Raw genomic sequence first — 18,310 nt, forward strand, 5'->3', positions numbered from 1 at the left:
CAGATTCTGAAATCCTTGATACTGATAGAAGAGAAAAATAGGAAATTGAATACAGAGATTTAAATGTGATAGAAAGATATAGCAATTCTCTCTACCGCGTGCTCAAGGCTGAATTCTTTATCTTAGTAGGGTGTCAGTGGTTCCTGGCACAAATCCTCTACAGTGTCCAGCTAAAGAGCTATCTACTTTATCTTCTGGCTTAAGAATGGCATAGCCAGTAAATCATGATAGCTTAACACTACTATGCCTTTCAGCTGTGTCCAGACTTTTTTATATATGTATTACAAGCCGAAGAGAGCCATGGCATTTATATTTAGACGGAGAGAAAGATAGGAAGTGTGATTTCACATGCTTGTTATCTCGACTCTTCAGATGTTGATCAACAGGTGTGAAAAGCTTTCCCCAGCTATGCTACTGCTGCGTAAACAGCAGGGCTGTTCTGAGAGATGTTAAAAAACTTGTATGAAACTGTAATACTCCAAATGGATAAGCCAAGAATTGCATCTGAAAATATACAGATTAATTTATGCGGTACTTTTGTATCAATTGTTCCAAGACAAATCCTTTTGGTCTTTTAAGTAATGCTGAAATGTTGCCAACAATTTGAAACCTAAAAAGTTGTCTAAAGCAGTTAAAAGAAACAATGTTGTTTCCATCACCCAATAACTTCTTTCAGTTTTTCAACCACATTTCATCACTTAAAAAATTAAACCAAGACTTGTGTTCACATGAGAAGTACATTACTGAAAGTAAACACCCCCATCACTCCCACTTCCTGCATTTTGTTTCACAACACACAACAGCTTCTGAGTGCACAAAGTGGTTTCCTTTACAATTAATTCAACCAGAAGATGACCTCTGGGAGCACTGGTAATGTGCACCGATCACTAATGGGAATTCAGTCCACAGAATCAAACCAGAGCTAAACAGCCCCTCCCTGAAACACATACTGGGTAGATGCCACGTCCTCAGTACCAACTGATCTGCTCCTACTGAACAACGCTGCCTGCTAATGCAGACACACCTTGAAGTATTTCTTGCAACTTTCATAGAGAAATATTTTCTTAACAGAAATTAAATTACTGACTGTTTAAAACTAGAGGTATGTCCAGTCTCAGAATTTGGACCCGGCTTCAGACGTTCCAAAGCTCAGAGGTGTTTGATCACAGATTTTGGTTCAAATTTCTATGAATCATATAAAAAGAAACAAATGTGCAGTTGGGTATAGACCTGACTTTCACGTAAAACACATGCGCTTGATTTAAACCCTATTTTAGGGGTGCTTTTTCACAAGGACAAAATTAATTTTTCGCTGGGGGCTTCATACATTTATAAATAAAATGGTGGGAAATAAAACATGTTTGATGGCATACATCCAGCAAATTTTATCTCTACAGGCAACCATACTCTGCAGATTTGCCCTTTCATGTGGTTTTTTTTTTTCTCCTCTCATCCAAGCAAGCTATTCAGACAGCTTTTTTTGAAATTGTTAACAAGAAACTTCCACAAGCAGATTATTCATTTTTTTCTTAATACATGAAGTTTTAAAATAAAGGCATACAAGTCTTCAGCATATGCTCAGTACCACCAACTAAAATTTTTGTCTCCACAGCATATGCTTGGTAAGTAATATTATCTACACAACGTCCAAGTTCACAAAGGATTTTGTTTCTATATATGGTAAAGCACACATTTGTTTTAGCATACTCAGTGAGTCTTTTTAGTTGCACTCAGTCTACCTAATCCTCCCTCTCCCCACACCAGGGCATGATCCAAAGACCAGTAAAACTTTTAGGAGAGTCTTGAAAGATTGTATATTATATTACTCTGAAAAATTTTCTCTTTTTGAAACAGGCTAGTACAGCTGTCCAAAATAAAACTTCAAAGAAACACTGTTGCATACAGTTCATGTGCTGACAAAATTACAACTGTATTGGAGTGACAAAGCCAGAAACACAGAAACTGTAGACTAGTTAAAGATTATTATTTCTTACTCAGAAAACAAAATATTCAGTAAATACCAAGAGGATTCTGAGAAAGAGGAAAAACCTCTTGCAGGCTGTTCACAGTCTTTCTTTTCCAGACACTGTTCAAAACTAGATTTTTATAGATGTCTCATTCTCTGTACAATTATTTAAAAAAAAAATATCTTTTTCGTATATTCTTGATTTAAGAGGTTTTTAATGATCCTGCTAAACCAGCAGTCTATAAAAAGTTAAGAAATAATTAGACCAGATACATTGAAGACTGGAACAATATGTTCAATGGCCAAAAAAAAAAAAAAAAAGAGAGAGAAAAAAGGTAACGGGCAGCCAAATTGTTTCAGCACATTCAGGCCAAAGAGCAATGTTGTTTATGGTTTTACTCAAAACCTGTAGGGTGTCAGTAGCAGCCCTGTACACTCCTGCCACAAGGCACTAAAATATTCAGTCCATTTACGTATAGAGAAGAATATAAGTTTCCCAGCAGCAGCTTTGCAGCCAGCGTAATTACAAGGTGCTTGCATGTTGTGCAGATATACAAAGCACAGGCATAGGTAGTATTCTTGGAGCAAGACTAAGTCCCAAAAAGAATCTATGATTGCACAATTAGGCCTTCAGTCTACGTACAGGTAAAATATCCTTTTCACATGTTGACTATTCAGTTTGTGTATAGAACTCGTTCAACCTATTAATTATAAATGAATGCTACCTATTTAGTAATCATATTTCTGACTTAAATTTTTCTAACTGGCAGGGTCATAAATAATTCTCATCGCTGATATACTTTGCAGAGATTAGACTTGTAACATTTTCACTTCGACAGCTTGCACATTTATGACAGTTAGGAGTGGGTTAAAACTGTCAAATATGAGACACTTAGCTAAAATACTTTTGTTTTGGCTTTCTAATCTTTTCCAAGAATTGCATCCCTTTCTGCTGTTTTACTCTTGCAAACTCCCTCCATCTCATTTTACTTTCACTGCAAGAATACCCCTACCTCCCAAACCACAGTCACTTTTTACAGACAGCTCCTGTTTGCTGCTCTAGATCTCGCGCACCTCTTTGAGCAAGCCAATTCAAAACGATATGCAAGTAGGATGTATGATTTGGAAAGTATAATTGTTTCAAAGTGAGATTATTCCACTGTTTACCTTATCTGATTTTATTATTTATAAGAAAAGCGTATATTACAAGAACACTCAGAAGCAGAGATGGTCCAACTGTATCAGACACTGTAAGAGTAAGAAATGATTCATAGCTCACAGTTTAGAATTCAGAGTAAGCAGTCAAGGCAGTTACAGTATGGAAGGGAAAAGGCACATTATGAAGGATAAATAGCACAATAATTCATAAACATTTTGTTCTTTTGCTTTTTTTTCACATAAGGTTAGTGGATTGAGGTTGAAATAAAGAAGCTGTCAGAGTTACAAAATGAGAGAAAAACGCACAAATAACCATTCAGCACAAAGAAAGAACACACAGAGTAAAATGTGTTAAAACTAGTCATACACCAAGACACCAGCAAGTTTTTTTATCAGCTGATCCAGCTGCTCTCTGGCTTATAACAATTTCTCTTTTCCCTAAACTCAAATTAATTGGAAAAATGAGAGACCAGGTAAGGATCCTGCACTGGGTTAACAGGACTAGTTCTTTACACTTCTGTTTGAGCATAAATTTATTTAAGACTACACAATCACAGGGATTTCAGGAGATTCTTTCATCCTAATATAGGATTACAGTTCTAAAAATAATAGAATCATCAAGTGGTTTGGGTTGCAAGGAAGCTTCAAGATCCTCCAGTTCCAACCTCCTGCCATGGGCAGGGACACCTCCCACTAGACCAGTTGCTCCCAGCCCCATCCAGCCTGGCCTTGGGCACTGCCAGGGATGGGGCATCCACAGCTGCTCTGGGCAGCCTGGGCCAGTGCCTCACCACCCTCACAGTGAAGGATTTCTTCCTTATACCTTACCTAAAGCTACCCTCTTTCAGTTTAAAGCCATTACCCATTGGCCTATCCCTACATGCCTTCATAAAAAGTCCCTCTCCAGCTTTCCTGTAGGCCCCCTTTAGATACTGGAAGGTTGCTCTAAGGTCTTCCTGCAGCCTTCTCCAGGCTGAACAACCCCAACTCTCTCAGCCTGCCTTCACAGGAGAGGTGCTCTGGCCCTCTGAGCAGCTTTGTGGCCCTCCTCTGGACTTGCTCCAGCAGGTCCAGCTCATTTCTTCTCTGACACAAAATTTATCTATCCTTTCCCATTCTCACTATGACTTGTTATGAGATTCTTCTCTGTGAATACATACAACACACAGCTCTGTTAATTGCCTTTCCTACATACTTCCTATCCACTGCTTATTAACAACCAGCCTTCCTGAATCAAGACATACTCTGACAGAGTGTGAAAGTGTAGCAATTTCAGAAATGATGCACTGACATACAGTGCTGTCTTTCCTTACAGGTCCACAAAATGCTAATGAGTTAAGCCCCTTTAAGCATGGATTTCTAATGGCCCTGTGACATAAAGGCTGTTCTTTGAAAGTCACACCTAAACACAGTTGTAGCTTTTGATGTCTGTTAGCAAAAATTATATCAGCTACTGTCCTGATCTATCCAGAATTAAGGATTGAGTAAAATATAGCTTACAGTGGTAGCATCTCGCCAATTAATTGTCAAATCAATCATGGTTCTACACCACCTTTTTCTTCAGGAAAAAGGCAAAACCTTTGAGGCATTCAGACTGCAGTGTTGCACCGGATCTCATTCCTGTTTGCCAAAAGGCTTTTCATGGCAATTAAATTTCCTGAAAACAACCCCTCCTCCAGAATGCTGAAAGGGCTCAAACTCATATTCTCACCACAATACAAAAGATAATACAGTAATCTGAAAGTAGGACAATCTCTTTTTTCCCCAAATTCCAAGGTCAGACAAAAATGCTAAGTGTCTAACCTTGTATCTTAAGTACCAACAACAGAGGATACTGTACATAGTAAAACGGAATTAGTAGAGTAGAATATAATAGTTACACTTGTACAGATCCCTACACATAAAAGCGGGCAAGCACGCCACAGTGGCGATAAAAGAAACCTCTTCTTAATTTATATCTCAAATGACTCTGCCCGTGGTACCTCAGACCTCCCTGAAAGACATCAGTTTATGTAAACTGACAGTAGCTCCAACTTATACATTGCCTCTCAAGGTAGAGAGCCAAACTGACATCTCCAAATATTTAACGTATTCTGTCTCCGTGATCGCCCTGTCAGATCCCAACGCCTAACATACTTGAATACTTACTGCTATCATGTTTTAATAAACCTAAGTTGCACCTGTTCAAAGGTTTGTGGAATATGTCTACTCATTGTCTCACAATAAAGGGTGACAGCTGTCCCTGTAGCTGATTCTAACATTTCTGTCATAATTAAGGACACAGAAAAAAAATTAATTAGTTGTTCATATGTAGCCCACACTTCATGAAGAAGATTCATGGGGCTACAAAGACCTGAGCCCCAGATGTTGGCATCTGTTACCGCAAGTTATGAGAACAATAGACTATTTCTAGATATTTATATCTCTCTTCCTTTTTTTTAATAAATACAGTTAGTGAATACTGTTGTTGACTCTTCCTGTGAAAGTTTTCTTTAAGGAAGAATAAATCAATGCCAAATACTGGTTAAGGAAAATACTAGTAATCATTGGTACTTTTTGCACCCTCATACTAAAAGAGTAATGCCTGCCATTTTTCTAAAGGTTTGCAGTAGGTGATGTTGAAGTGTTTTGTAAAATAAATCAATATTTTTGCAGTCTTTTTAAGGGTGGGAAATGTATTGAGCATCAGTTTTTAAAAATATATTAATTCTTATATTATTCAAATTATAGCCAGTCTATCATACTGCTTATTGGAATCATCATCAAAAGAAAAAGAATAAGAATAAGAAGGAAAAGCAGAATTCTCCTCAGATCTCAAGGAGAAACAATTTACCTTCATCTTCAGAGAACGTCTCTTCCATCTTAAAATGACTCCCTGTAAGAGGTAAGAGAAAGACTTACATCATAAAATGAAATGCTGCTTCACATCACTGGCTATTAGCAACCTCTTCCAAAGGTTTCTTTTTTCTGCTTAGCTCAGCAGCTCAAGACAAGGGCCAAGCAAGCACAGGGGTTTTTCCGTTCACTCAAAATACATCATTTGCCCTTCCCTCAAAGAAGAATATTTTACTCCAGTACAGATACACATTTTTCTAAGTATCAAAGAGGTTCAGAGGTTCACAGCTAAATGGCTATAATTGCAAGAGGCAAGAAGTTGGTATGTAAAGGATGCTTATTTTCTGCTCCTTTGAGATGAGACCTGAAGACTTCTCCCATCCCTTCTTTCTATCTGCTCTTGTCTAGTAAGCCCACCAAAGGAGTAACTTCATGACAAACTATTGACTAGTTTGTACATATATATCTCAAAAGAAGACATGTTGAAATGTATCCTCCTCATTTATTGGAACTTGTTCTACAGCTTATATACTCCTCCTGAGGCCTGGAATAAGCATTCTTTGTCAAAAAATAGTTATTTAGCTTACCTTTTCAAGGTCAGGTTTTACCTCCACATCTAATTCACCTATCCACAAAGCAGAAATCATTTTCTGGTGATGTGATCAAGCAATTACATACTTTCATCCCACAACTTTTCTTTTCTTTTCCCCCCCCCGCCCCGCACCAAACCCTTTAATGTGACATTAGTTTTCACATTCATCTGTTGTAGCACTTCCCACTTTAAAAGGGATCCAGTCAGCAGCCCTCAGCTCTTAAGGCAAACAACAGTGAGGAATGAGGTGAGCGAGCCACTCTAGGTACCACACAAACATAACGTCATCCACATGGTCCCATTCAGAAATTAATGCCAAAACAATCTTCTGGGGACCAAAGGGAATCTCCACCACTTGTACACAGAGAGTGGGACTGTGCAACAAGGGTTCTGCTGAGGGATTTCTCCCCTGTTCCTGTCTTGGTGGCCACAGAAGTTCTGGTCTGGCAAGTTCTCTGAAGAGCCTCCATGTCTCAAGTTATGGGAGAACATGGGCAGCTGAGAGGCCTTGAAAGTTTCCTTTGAAATACTCTTCATTGCACAAGGTGCTGTACATTGTTCCGTTATAGGGTTGTACTGTCCCTGTTTGCTGGCTTTGTCAAGAAGGTTTTTGCTCTTGTACATTACAACTGGCCACTGCATTTGTTTATTTAGTTCCATTAAGTGCATGCCTAGCTCTTCCCTACAATGTAACTGCTTGTATCACATCATCTCCTCATAATTTTTACTCTACTTTGCCCCTGCATGTTTCAGCAGATTTTCTTTTCTGTTTTCTTTCCCAAGGTTGCAATCTCATAAATTACCGATAATTTTCATTTATGAAGCCTAGCAAATTCCAAAATGTCACCTTTAAAGTGAACTTTAGACTTCTTCTACCAGGCTTTTCCCCCATTTTTTACTCTCTGATGACCATTAAAATTTGAGGTTGAATTATGGATTCTATCAGCTCTTCCAAGCCTGAAAATTTTTAAGAATGCTTCATAAATATCTTCATATTTTAAATGTCATAAAAAAATGATACATTGTGGAAGTGGGATTTTTCTCACTAAAAACAGTTATTCCTCAAACTTAGTAATAAAATCTCATAACTAATTGCCTTGTTCTTACTCAAGTAACTGCACACTGCTAAACAAATCCTGTTTCTCAGAATCCCGACTACTCCTTTCCTCATTTTACTTGTCAGCGCTTCCTGAATTTCACCCACTCACTGTTATGCTTCTGGCAATTTTCAGATGCTGCTCTATTTTATCTGCTCCTGTCCTTGGGTTTCAGTTTCTTTTCCCTTTACAACTCTTGTGAACATTTTTGGGTGTTTTTAATTAAGAAGCCTGTTGCATTGGAGCTGCAATTTAGATGAGTCTTCATCTTAACAACAGGTAACCATTACGTAAAAGAGCTCATGAGAGAAGAAAGGACAGCTAACTACATTTCCACTGACTGCTAACACAGAACTCAAACTGGCTAAACCAATTCTTCATTTGCAGCTAATTGCCTAATGACCCACTGTTGTTTTCTGTGATTTTGTGCAGTGTTTTAACTTTCTTGGCATTTCTTTCTGCACTGGAAAATTCTCCTGTACATTGCATAAGAAATCCAAAAAGAACATTCTGCTATTTTTCACTGGTTTTCCTGCTGCAGGAATACAGAGGGCCTCTCATGGGTCAGTTTCCAGACACGTGTTTATATAAAATGATGTGCACAATAGTTTGTTTCTAAACAAAACAAGGTACTGGTCTTGTTTCAGATAAACAAGTACATCAGAATTTTACAATGATTATATTGTTTTCAGGCCAAGACTTCCATATGTTTTCAGGCCAAGACTTCCATACCCATTCTCAGTTTGTCTCAAATTTGGGATTAGACATTTCTCCCTATTTAGGAAGCTGTCTTATTTTCAGACAGCTGATCTTGTTCATTTAACTGTGAGCAGGAGCTGACAACTCCAGAAGGCTTTTGTTGTTGCCCTCACTGTTATTACTGGCTTTTCAGGAATCCAGGAAGATCACAATGCAGATATACTAAAAACGGTCTCTGTAGCTCCCACCCTGATGGTGCAAACAGGCAGCAGAATACCATGAAGAAACTTCCAAGTAAATGTTATTTCTCAGGGTAGATTTATAGTTTAATTATTTAGAACCCTTCTTTGGTCTTTAAACTGGTAGTATGCCACAGGATTTCCTCTTTCCCTGACTGAAATTCACACAGACTCCTGGTAATACCAACTTGGTGTGTTGCATATGTCAGTTCCTACACTTACCAGTGGCAGAACTCAGTGGTCTCAATGATTCCGTCTTCACTGAAAAGGCAATATTCTGAGAAATTTCCACGATTTGGATGGCTTATACCAACATCATGAAGGGGCTTAGCCTGAAAATTATTTTTACATTTATGCAAATGGTGAATTTTTCTTGCATCACTAGTTCATTCTTCTTCTTCTTACACTGGTTGGCAGCAAAGCCTTCTGCTGTCTTCCAGATCTTTCATGGTACAATATGGTCTTTTACAACTTACAAACATTTTCTAAGTTATCTTTGACAAAACAGCACAATGTAAAAAAAAAAAAAAAAAAAAAAAAAAAAAAGTCATACTTGATTTACTAGCGTAGCTTAAGGAGAAGCTGAAATCCTAATTCAAAAATCGAAAACATTAGCTGTTAGAAAGGCATTCCCAAAACTTTAAGGGAAAATTTCTCCATCAATAACTCCCAGTAAAAAGTTCCGATTCTAGTTCACAGAAGAGTACTGAAGAAACACCTCAGGAGACAACATTGTCACCAACATTAGAACAGGGTCCAAAAAAATTGTAAATGAGGGACACATTACAGTGACAGATTTTATATTCTATTAATTATGGATTGCAAACACAGGCCAAAACTTATTTTCCCCCTTATGAAGTCACAAAAATGAAAAGAAAAAAAAATATTTCTGGGTTGGTAAGTAAGTAGCTAAATATAAGATTTATGTTTGTTGGTGTTGTGTAATACTTCTGGACTAATTCCAGTCACTAAACTCTTCAGCTGTCCAGCAACAGGTGGAAAGGGGTTTCACTAACTTTGTACTTCTGCAAAAACATGTTAGAACTATTTGGAGACCCTGAAATCCTTGAATATTACAGCTATGCCATTCTTAAGGACTGAGAGTCATGATCCTAACTTAACTCTTGTCTACATAATCACAAACTATCTTTCCAGAATGATGTTCAAGTATACCATTATTGATGTCTTTGTCAGTCCATGGAACTATAATTTTCGGATGGTATAAGCACATGTGTAAACCTTCAGCGTAAGCACTGAATGACAAGCCTCATGACTGAATACTAAAAAACGTAAATTTCTTCAGCATATCCCACCAATTATATCATAGATTTCATCCACTTACTCCCTCCATATTAAAAAAAAACCAAAAACCAACGTTGAAAGGAATAACTACATACAATTTAAATGTGAAATAAATGGTTGGGGTTGAATTTGTTCCTTTACCAACAAATCTCACCAGATTTTTAGCTTTTATGCAATAGCGCATCTAAAAAAATATACCGCTTCCACTCATGAACTGTTATTGAAGCTTTAAGTTAAAAGCCTGAGACAGCTCTAAATTAAAGTTAGAAAAAGCACTTTACCTTCAGTAGCACCGCTCGGGGACGTGTGTCAGCAGCTGCTGTGGCAGCTGGAGGAAACGTTTCCCAAGCAGGTCAGCCTTACAGGTGTGTTACAAGGATGGGGCCTAGCGGCCTGTGCCTGGGCTGTTCGCCTGAGGCCTGGCTGTGTGCGGAGCCTGGCAGCCCCCTCACGCCGCTGTGGGCTCCTCAGAGCGAAGCACAGAACACACTAACAATAAATACTGTTCATATATGTTTTAGGAGCTCCAAATATTTTGGTAGGGAAACTTTTTTCTGTGAGGTTTTTGTGGTGGTTTGTTTTGAGGTTTTTTTCCTGGCAGGCTGCAACTAGGCTCACGCAATCTGTTTAAATTTAAACAACGTGTGGCAGAACAGTACTTTTAAAATGTAAATGACGAAAAGGTATCACAGCTGTGCCTAGCTACAGAGCAAGCTCACCCTGAGTGACAACAACACACGGAGGTCTACGCGACAAAAAGCTCCAAAAAAAAAAAAAAAACCAACACAAATCCCTCCCAAGCGCCCGCAGCCCCGGCCACCACCACAGGCGGGAGATCCCCGCGCGGCGGCCAGGGCCGGCCCCTCAGCGAGGGGGGGGGCTCCCGCCATTTCGGGGCGAAGGGCAGCCACCCGCGGGCACTGGCTTCCCGGCCTCCCTCCGCCACCCGGCGGGCTCTGCGGGCCGCCTGGGCAGGCAGCGGCGGGCGGCTGGCCGGGCTGCCGCCGGGGAGTGCGGCGGCGGCGGCGGCGGGGGGCACCCCGCGGTGTCGCTGTGGCGGAGCGGGGCGCGCCTCGGTGCAGGGGGGAACCGGCCGCTGCGCTGTGCCCGCCCTGCGCCTCGGGGGGGCCTGGTATGAGGCGGGCCCGGAGCCCCCGGCGGAGACAGCGGCTGGGCGCCGGCACGCAGGGCTACCCAGCCTTGCCCCGGGGCCGGCCCCCGCGGGTGACAGCAGGCCCCCGAGGTACGGGTGCTGGAGCCGCCCGCGGGTGGCGGGTGGCGGGTGGCGGGAGCCGGGGCTGCCCCCCCCCCGAGCCCTCCCGGGGCCGGCCGCCCTGCTCCGTCCCGGCGGGAGAAATGAGCAGCTATGTCCTTCGTCGGGCCGCGTTGAGTTCCCTCAGTTTTCCCTTGTTATACCTGAAATCGCTCCTCCTGGCAACGTCCCCCTCTGCTAATGGTAGAAGCGTCCCTCTTATCCGCAGGTAATCACACGCAGCGGGAGCAGAAGGCCCAGCTGCCCCACAAGCAGCGCTGGAAGGAAGCCCGTTTGGTTCTGACTGCGGACGGGAGCAGGGTGTCTGGGTGTAGGGAGCCCTGTAGCTCGCAGGATTTCCATATGGTGCATTCATCCCAGCGCAGAGACGCATCTAGTGCCAAAACACTGGCCAACAAACTGGCCTGCACCAGGCTTCGCAAGAGTGGCGTGGGCCAGCTACTCACTACAGGTGCCTTGCTCCAGCAGCTGCTGGGGTGAAGCGTTAAATCCCGGTAATCACAGACCTCTAAATCTAAAGGAGTCTTTTTTACATTGCTCAGCAAATGAGGAGTGCTTGATACGGATGTAAACACCGTGATTGATCGTTTCAAGATACTTCTGTGTGCAGGGCTAGGACCAGACAATAGGAGCTGTCACTCTTTGTTGATGTTTTTAGTAGGAAATCAGACTTGCTGAATTATTCTGAAAGTACTTGGAACTACAATTTCCACTTGAATAATGACTAGCAAAGTGCATTTGGGCTTTGGCATCAGTATAGTTGCATAACTCGGGTATATGATGTACGGTAGTTCTCTGCCTGCCTCTTTTCTTCCTCCTTCACATTTTGGGGAATCTTCTTCCAAAGCAGCACTCACAGAAAGCTAGACAAATCTTGTTCTATGCACATGCTCATTCCCTTACCTGAGATTTTTCACTAAGCTTCTGAATTCTTGTGACCTAAGAATTGATTCATTCAGAGAAAACTCCTTTGATATATGTAAAGAATTTGCACTATTTATTTTAAAGCACTTCTAAGTCATTAGAGCTTAGCCGATGTTAATTCTGTTAATGCAGGATACTAGGGTTCCCCTTTAGTAATCCAAGAGACAGTCCAGCTTCCTTATGTTGTCTGACCAGTATGCCACAGTCTAAACTAGAAAGATGATTTTTGGAACTGAAGTATGAATTCTAGCAGAAGCACATTTGGTCTCACGGCAAAGAGAAAGATCCAAAGTAGTGTCAGATGTGAGAGTGCTCTCTGTAACGCGAGCAACTGTCTGTGAAGAACTAGGCTGAAATCCTTCCAGTAGTGTGACTAAGTTTCTAAACAACTATTGAATAGTGAAAGAAGCATTTGATGAACTGTTGACTCAGGCTGGGTGCAAACTGCCTTGGAACTGGAAAAGAAACGTAATTTCAACTGAGAAAATATCCTAACTCCGCTCAATATTAAAAAAAACACAAACAATCCAACCAAAAACCAACCACCACAACCAACCAAACTACCAAGCAATTTTCTGATATTTATTTTATACATTTTAGATTCTTCAGCAACAGCTGGAATTATTTCAGACATTTCGGCAACAGAGTCTGGAGAATATTAACACGACAAACAGAGAACACAAACACCCTTAAAATACAAAAGCCTCCTGCTGCATTTTTAGATACTTTTAGATCTGTGTTTTAAAATCTGTTGACTATTGTGTACTTTAAGCATACATTTAATCTTCTGTCCATCTTAAAACAGCTGATAATATCACTTCTTACCCTTTCTTAGTCACAGTATTATTTGGGCGCTTATTAACGATTTTTTAAAACCTCAGAAAAACAGGAAAAACAAAACTGGGGGAGGGGGAAGGAAGGACTAGATCCTTCTCTCATTTATATCGCTGTAAACTCAAGGAAGCTTTGTTATTTTCAAAGAATTTAATTCCACATTATGTCACTGTCAGCAGAACCTGTTCTATAGTTGCAAGCCACCACATTTGACAAGATGCTAAGCCACCTTTTCAGGAGCATTTTTCTGCCATTGTTTTATCTGGTTCTTTATATAAAAGCTGAATAGCTGGTGCTGAAAGGACATTTAGCTTTAAAGTTTGCTGTTTATAGACAATTCCATATTCCTACATGCCACTTCTCTCTGGCTCTGTCCTTCCTAAGGAAGAACTTCTTGAGTAATAGGATGGTTTTGGAAAATGAAATATTTCTACATTTAAGTTTTCTGTGAACAATCTCAATCTTTTTCAGGTACAGCCTAAAACCCGTGAGATACTAAATAAAAATATATTTGAAATGAAAGCTCCACTATGTAGTTCAGACAAGATTCTGATGACTTGCACACCAAGGGATGCATTTCTGGTCTGTTCAACAATTTTTACCTACAAACCAGTTGTTTTTTAGCTGGATCTTGGGTTTTGAGAGTAATGTGGTTTTTTGAAAAACAATCCAAGGGGTATTCTGGATTAAGCAAAAACCTAAAAAACAACTGTATCATCTTCCTGACCTTTTTCTGGGTAGGAGAACTTTAGCCATAATTACATAAACTATTCCCTCCCACCCATTATGATTAAAACTCACTTTTGCTTTGCACAGGTAAAACTGTAACCTGATCTTCCTCAATTAATTTGAATTATTTTCAGTGGGCACAGAATACAATGCAAAGCATATAAGGAGACAGGGCAGACAGTCAAGGAGAGAAGAGAGAGAAATGAGGGCAGGGAATACATTTTGTCCCTCTCCTATCAAAAGCTGCATAAACCCTACTTTTTCTGTCTATATTTAGTGTGAACTCCAGTTAGCCCTTATTTCATAGGGACTGGGATGACAAAAACAAACTACAGTCTCCTTAAGTCATCTCTCCTCTGCTGGAAATATACTTAATCAATTTAGGACACCTGGTATTTTGTGCCTGCTCCAAAGCCCAGTAATCAATGAAATGGGGTGTACAATAATTGTTTAGATTCTTTTAATGGATAAAAGGCATTGGCAGAAGTAAACTGTACAAGTCTTGATTGATAAGTGGCTTTCGTAACAGTTTATTTGTCTTATGTTTCTAGTACTGCAATGCTTCACAATTTTTACAACATGACAAGTTTTTTACTTTTGGTTTTTATTTTGTGGGGTAGCTGATGGTGAATCCTGAATCACTGTCTTCTAAGGGAAAAGTTCAACATGATCGAGAACCCTGCTCAGATGAGCATGTGGAAGTAAATTCCAATATTGGAAATGCTGTCAGTGATATAAATATTCCACACAGGATTTCGCTTAAAACTATAGCAACTGAAAAGGTTGAAAATTCAGAAAATTTGTTTGGAAACAACAGAATACTTGCAAGAAAAAATGAACATAAATGTGGATATTTGCTAACTGGCACTGATTTGGAGACAGAAATGCTGAATGCTGCCTATGAGAAGGCCATTTTGAGTGAATCTAAACATCATGTACCTTTTCCCAAAGTTTGGAAAGAATTTCGTAAAATAGACAATAGTAACTATCCTACCAAGCTGCTGAAACAAGAATTTCAGAAGTCAGTTCATAATGATCTGGATCTGTTAGCAGATACTACAGAAAAATCTAGCTTTTTATCCAAAGAAAAATTAAATAACTTAAAAGATAAGTGAAGAAATGGTGACCTCTTTAGATGAATCACATATTGGGTTAGTTTCAGTTAAAGAAAATTGCCTACATTTTGATCAAGAATTTTGTAAAGACTCCAAACGTGCCAATCGATGGAGTGGTTCCTCTACAACAGTATACAGTGAAAAAGCAGAATCTCAAAGCAAAAATGTACATAAAGAATTTCGAATCAATTACAGTGAAGGTGACAGAATCCAGGTTCTTTTCCTGAAATGGTGAAAGATAAGCTACTAATAGTTGATAACAAAGAGCAACTAAAAAAAGAAAAACAACAACAGACCACTTTAAATCAAACATTACTAAGGCCAGGAAATCAGAAGTTCAGCAAAATCAAAGTAGCCTCCCAATACAATGGCAAAATTGAAGCATTGCAAAAGTCCCTGAAAAATCCTGAGCATCTGCAAAAAACAGTACATGATCTTCCACATGAAAATTTCTCTCTCAAGAACAAAGTGGAAATTCTTAATGTTACCATAGAGTCTTTGAAAGAAAAAATATAATGTAATACACAAATCAAGAATTTAGCTGAAGAAAACAGAAGTGTGCAAATCCAGTTGGTTAAATCACAAGAAGATAACAAGGAATGTATTAAGGAAGCAAAGAACTTCTTAAGCAAATGCAAAGAACTCCAAAACCAGAAAAACATCCTTGAGGAAGAGAGAAATCAACTCAGTAATGGAAACCAACATTCAATACAGATACCGTATGTCACAAAACATGACTTTTACATTAGGAACCAGAAAGTAAAAGAAGAGATGAGTGCTGTTACCTGTGAAAGAGAGAGGCTTGGTATAATCCTAAAGTTCTTGCAAAGGGAATGCTTCAAGTTAAAAGAAACAAATAAAAAGCTTAAGATAGAAATATCCCAGGGGTTTACAAAAGAAAATAGTTCCCTAGAGACTGAAAGCTTTCAGGAGCCTGAAAGCCTTCAAGAGCTTGAAAGAAATCAGACTGAAATGCAAGAAATAAAAGAAAACACAGCAAAATCTGAACTGGAAACTCATCTTCAGTTAATGCAAACACATCTTCGATTAATGCAAATATATCTTTGGCTAGTGCTAACACTGGAAGCAAAAAAACTTAACCTTTAAATGACCCTGCAGGAATGTTATACTAAACAGATGCTGCAGAAGGACTTTAAGAAACTCCAGTCAGGTAAAGCTCCTGCAGAAAAGAAATCAACGGCTGAAATCGGAAATGCAAAAGCAGATATTGATCTTTTAAAGTCTAACTTGACCAGTGCAAAAGGAGAATGCAAGAGGTTATCAACAGCACTAACAAATGTCACGGAGGAAAATCAGTTACTTAAGAAGGAAATGTGGGAATATAGACAAGACATTTCCATATATGAAAGTCACATTAGAAAACTGACTGAAGAATGCTTACTATTAGAAAATCTCCTGTGGATTACTGAAAATGAGAGATGTATTACACCTTGAATTCCACCATTTGCATAAGGATTATATTTACCTCGGATGCCAAGCTACAGCTCTAGTCTGTGGGCAAAGGAAACCTGGTTACCAGGTACCGTGGTACTGCTACCATGCAATATAACTGGTACTCTGAATATTACATTAGAATTTGTACAGAAATCTCTGTTCTAAGTATAAAGCCTTGGAATATGATTCACAATGTATGAGCTTTATTTTGCAATATCGTATTAGCTGAATTTCTTTTCCAGGTAATACCTGATAATCTGCAACAGTTTATTGCTTCAAATAAATGGTAGTAAACCATTTTCTTTTGTAAAACATTTACAATTCTGATGTGCAGTCATTTCCATGTTTTTGTAATGTTCTAAAAAGAACTGCCTGTTTTGTTGATACTTGGCTGACTTTCACACATTCACAAAAGCAGATCTTTACACTCTCTATGTAGTATAAAGAAATTTAATGGAACTGTGACAGTTTATAGGAGATAGAATTCAGTCCCTAGGATTTCAGAGTCAGAAGGGAATCTTAACAACCTTCTAGCTGAACAGCTTAGTACATGCCACAACATTTCACTGGTTATTTCTGCAAGAACCCCTAAATTAAGTTTAAACTATGTTTACGTATGTTTTAGATGACATCTCATTCTGGTCTATGTTTAACCAACACAAGGTACCCTTTATCTCTTTTATACTTAGAAAGCTTATTAGTTAAAACATTAATTTTAACATTTTCAGTGTCAACATATTCAGAGAACATGGACGTAACTATGAAAGGTGCAAAAATTACCCTCTTGAATACAATCACTGCATGAATTTATTCCAATCTTAGACTTAGATTTAGATTTAGATTTAGATTTAGATTTAGATTAAAATCTCTCCAATTTTCTCAGCCTAGGGACCATGGGGAGGAAGAATTTCTCAAAAATACTGTATATGATATTCTGTAAAGTTGAAGCTGCCTGTATGCAGTGTTTCTACAACACTATTAGGGCTACTTTTTTAGAAACTTCTTTTTTTACTCACTCCTTAATAAATCAGGAAAGTAAACCCATGTAATTAGTTATTGGTGTTTCCAGAACAGACGTAGAGGTAATTATTTATCTTCACTTCCCTATTAGAACAACACTAGGTGTACAAGCTCCTGGCCAATAAAGGGCATAACCTCTTCAGAGACATAAAAGAACTGATTTCTTCCTGTTTCTCCAATAACCCATAAAGACAGGTTGCAGCAAATTAACAATTATTTATCTGGTTTACAATATAAGACTGTAAGTGTAATAGAGCATGTTTTTGTATAGTGAGTAATACATATAGTAGAATGACTAAAAACTAGATTAAAGATCTAAGTCTGGTTCTTAATGCTTTTTCCTGTAAAAAAATGTTCAAAAGATTGTTGCAGTATTCTACTGGAGATAGGCAATAGTATTATGCCACAATTTTGCAGTGCACACCCGAAGTCAGTAAGAACATTAAAATGGTAAATACGTGGGCTATCGAGTAGATATTTGGGTGTTTATTTGCATTTAACGCTTGCAAAATCATGAAGTTGCTTCAGATTGTAACTATTAAGTTGTGGCCAGAATCAGTTATAAAGATAACTGGCTATATCAATACTGTAACGATGTAGGGAAGCTGTCACTATGAAAACAATGTAAGTAATGTCTAATGTCCTTCTTACCTTAGATAACTGGGTAATAAAACTCAAGAAAGTTCTAAATTCTGCCATCACAGTCAAAGGTACTGCCAAGAAGCCAAAGGGACACAATTATAATTTGTATTAAAACAGCATACTGAGGCCCGACCTAGAATTGGGTGTGAGGTCCATGGGACCACACATTTTCAGGGGGGGGACTTGGCAGGTGAAGTTATTGGCTCCCATGATGGCTAGTCCACATACCCTAACATCTCAAACAAGCTGGACTGGTTTGTTGTTTGTTTTAAAATTAAGCTCCGTATCTTTTAATCAGCTTTCAGTATTTTCATCTCGTTACTGAATGAAAAGAGTATTGAAATACAGCAGAAAATAGAAGTGGAAGAATTACAAAAAGAGACAGAAGGACATAAAGAAAAACTTCAGTGCAGCCTTCATCAGCTGTACT

At 39.0% G+C, this 18,310-nt stretch overlaps 1 long non-coding RNA gene across 1 annotated transcript in view; it reads right to left on the minus strand.

The window, feature by feature from the left end:
• Positions 1-11,488, minus strand: part of LOC130143362 (uncharacterized) — a 73,875-nt gene extending 62,387 nt beyond the window's left edge. The window contains exons 1-2 of the long non-coding RNA XR_008819727.1: positions 11,305-11,488; positions 5,958-5,999 (exon numbers count right to left, since the gene is read on the minus strand). This is a non-coding gene — a long non-coding RNA (uncharacterized LOC130143362). The remainder of the gene's footprint in view (positions 1-5,957; positions 6,000-11,304) is intronic.
• Between the last annotated feature and the right edge of the window lie 6,822 nt (positions 11,489-18,310).

The sequence above is a fragment of the Falco biarmicus genome, chromosome 1 (genome assembly GCF_023638135.1).
Source record: "Falco biarmicus isolate bFalBia1 chromosome 1, bFalBia1.pri, whole genome shotgun sequence".
In the NCBI taxonomy this organism is placed as follows: domain Eukaryota; kingdom Metazoa; phylum Chordata; class Aves; order Falconiformes; family Falconidae; genus Falco; species Falco biarmicus.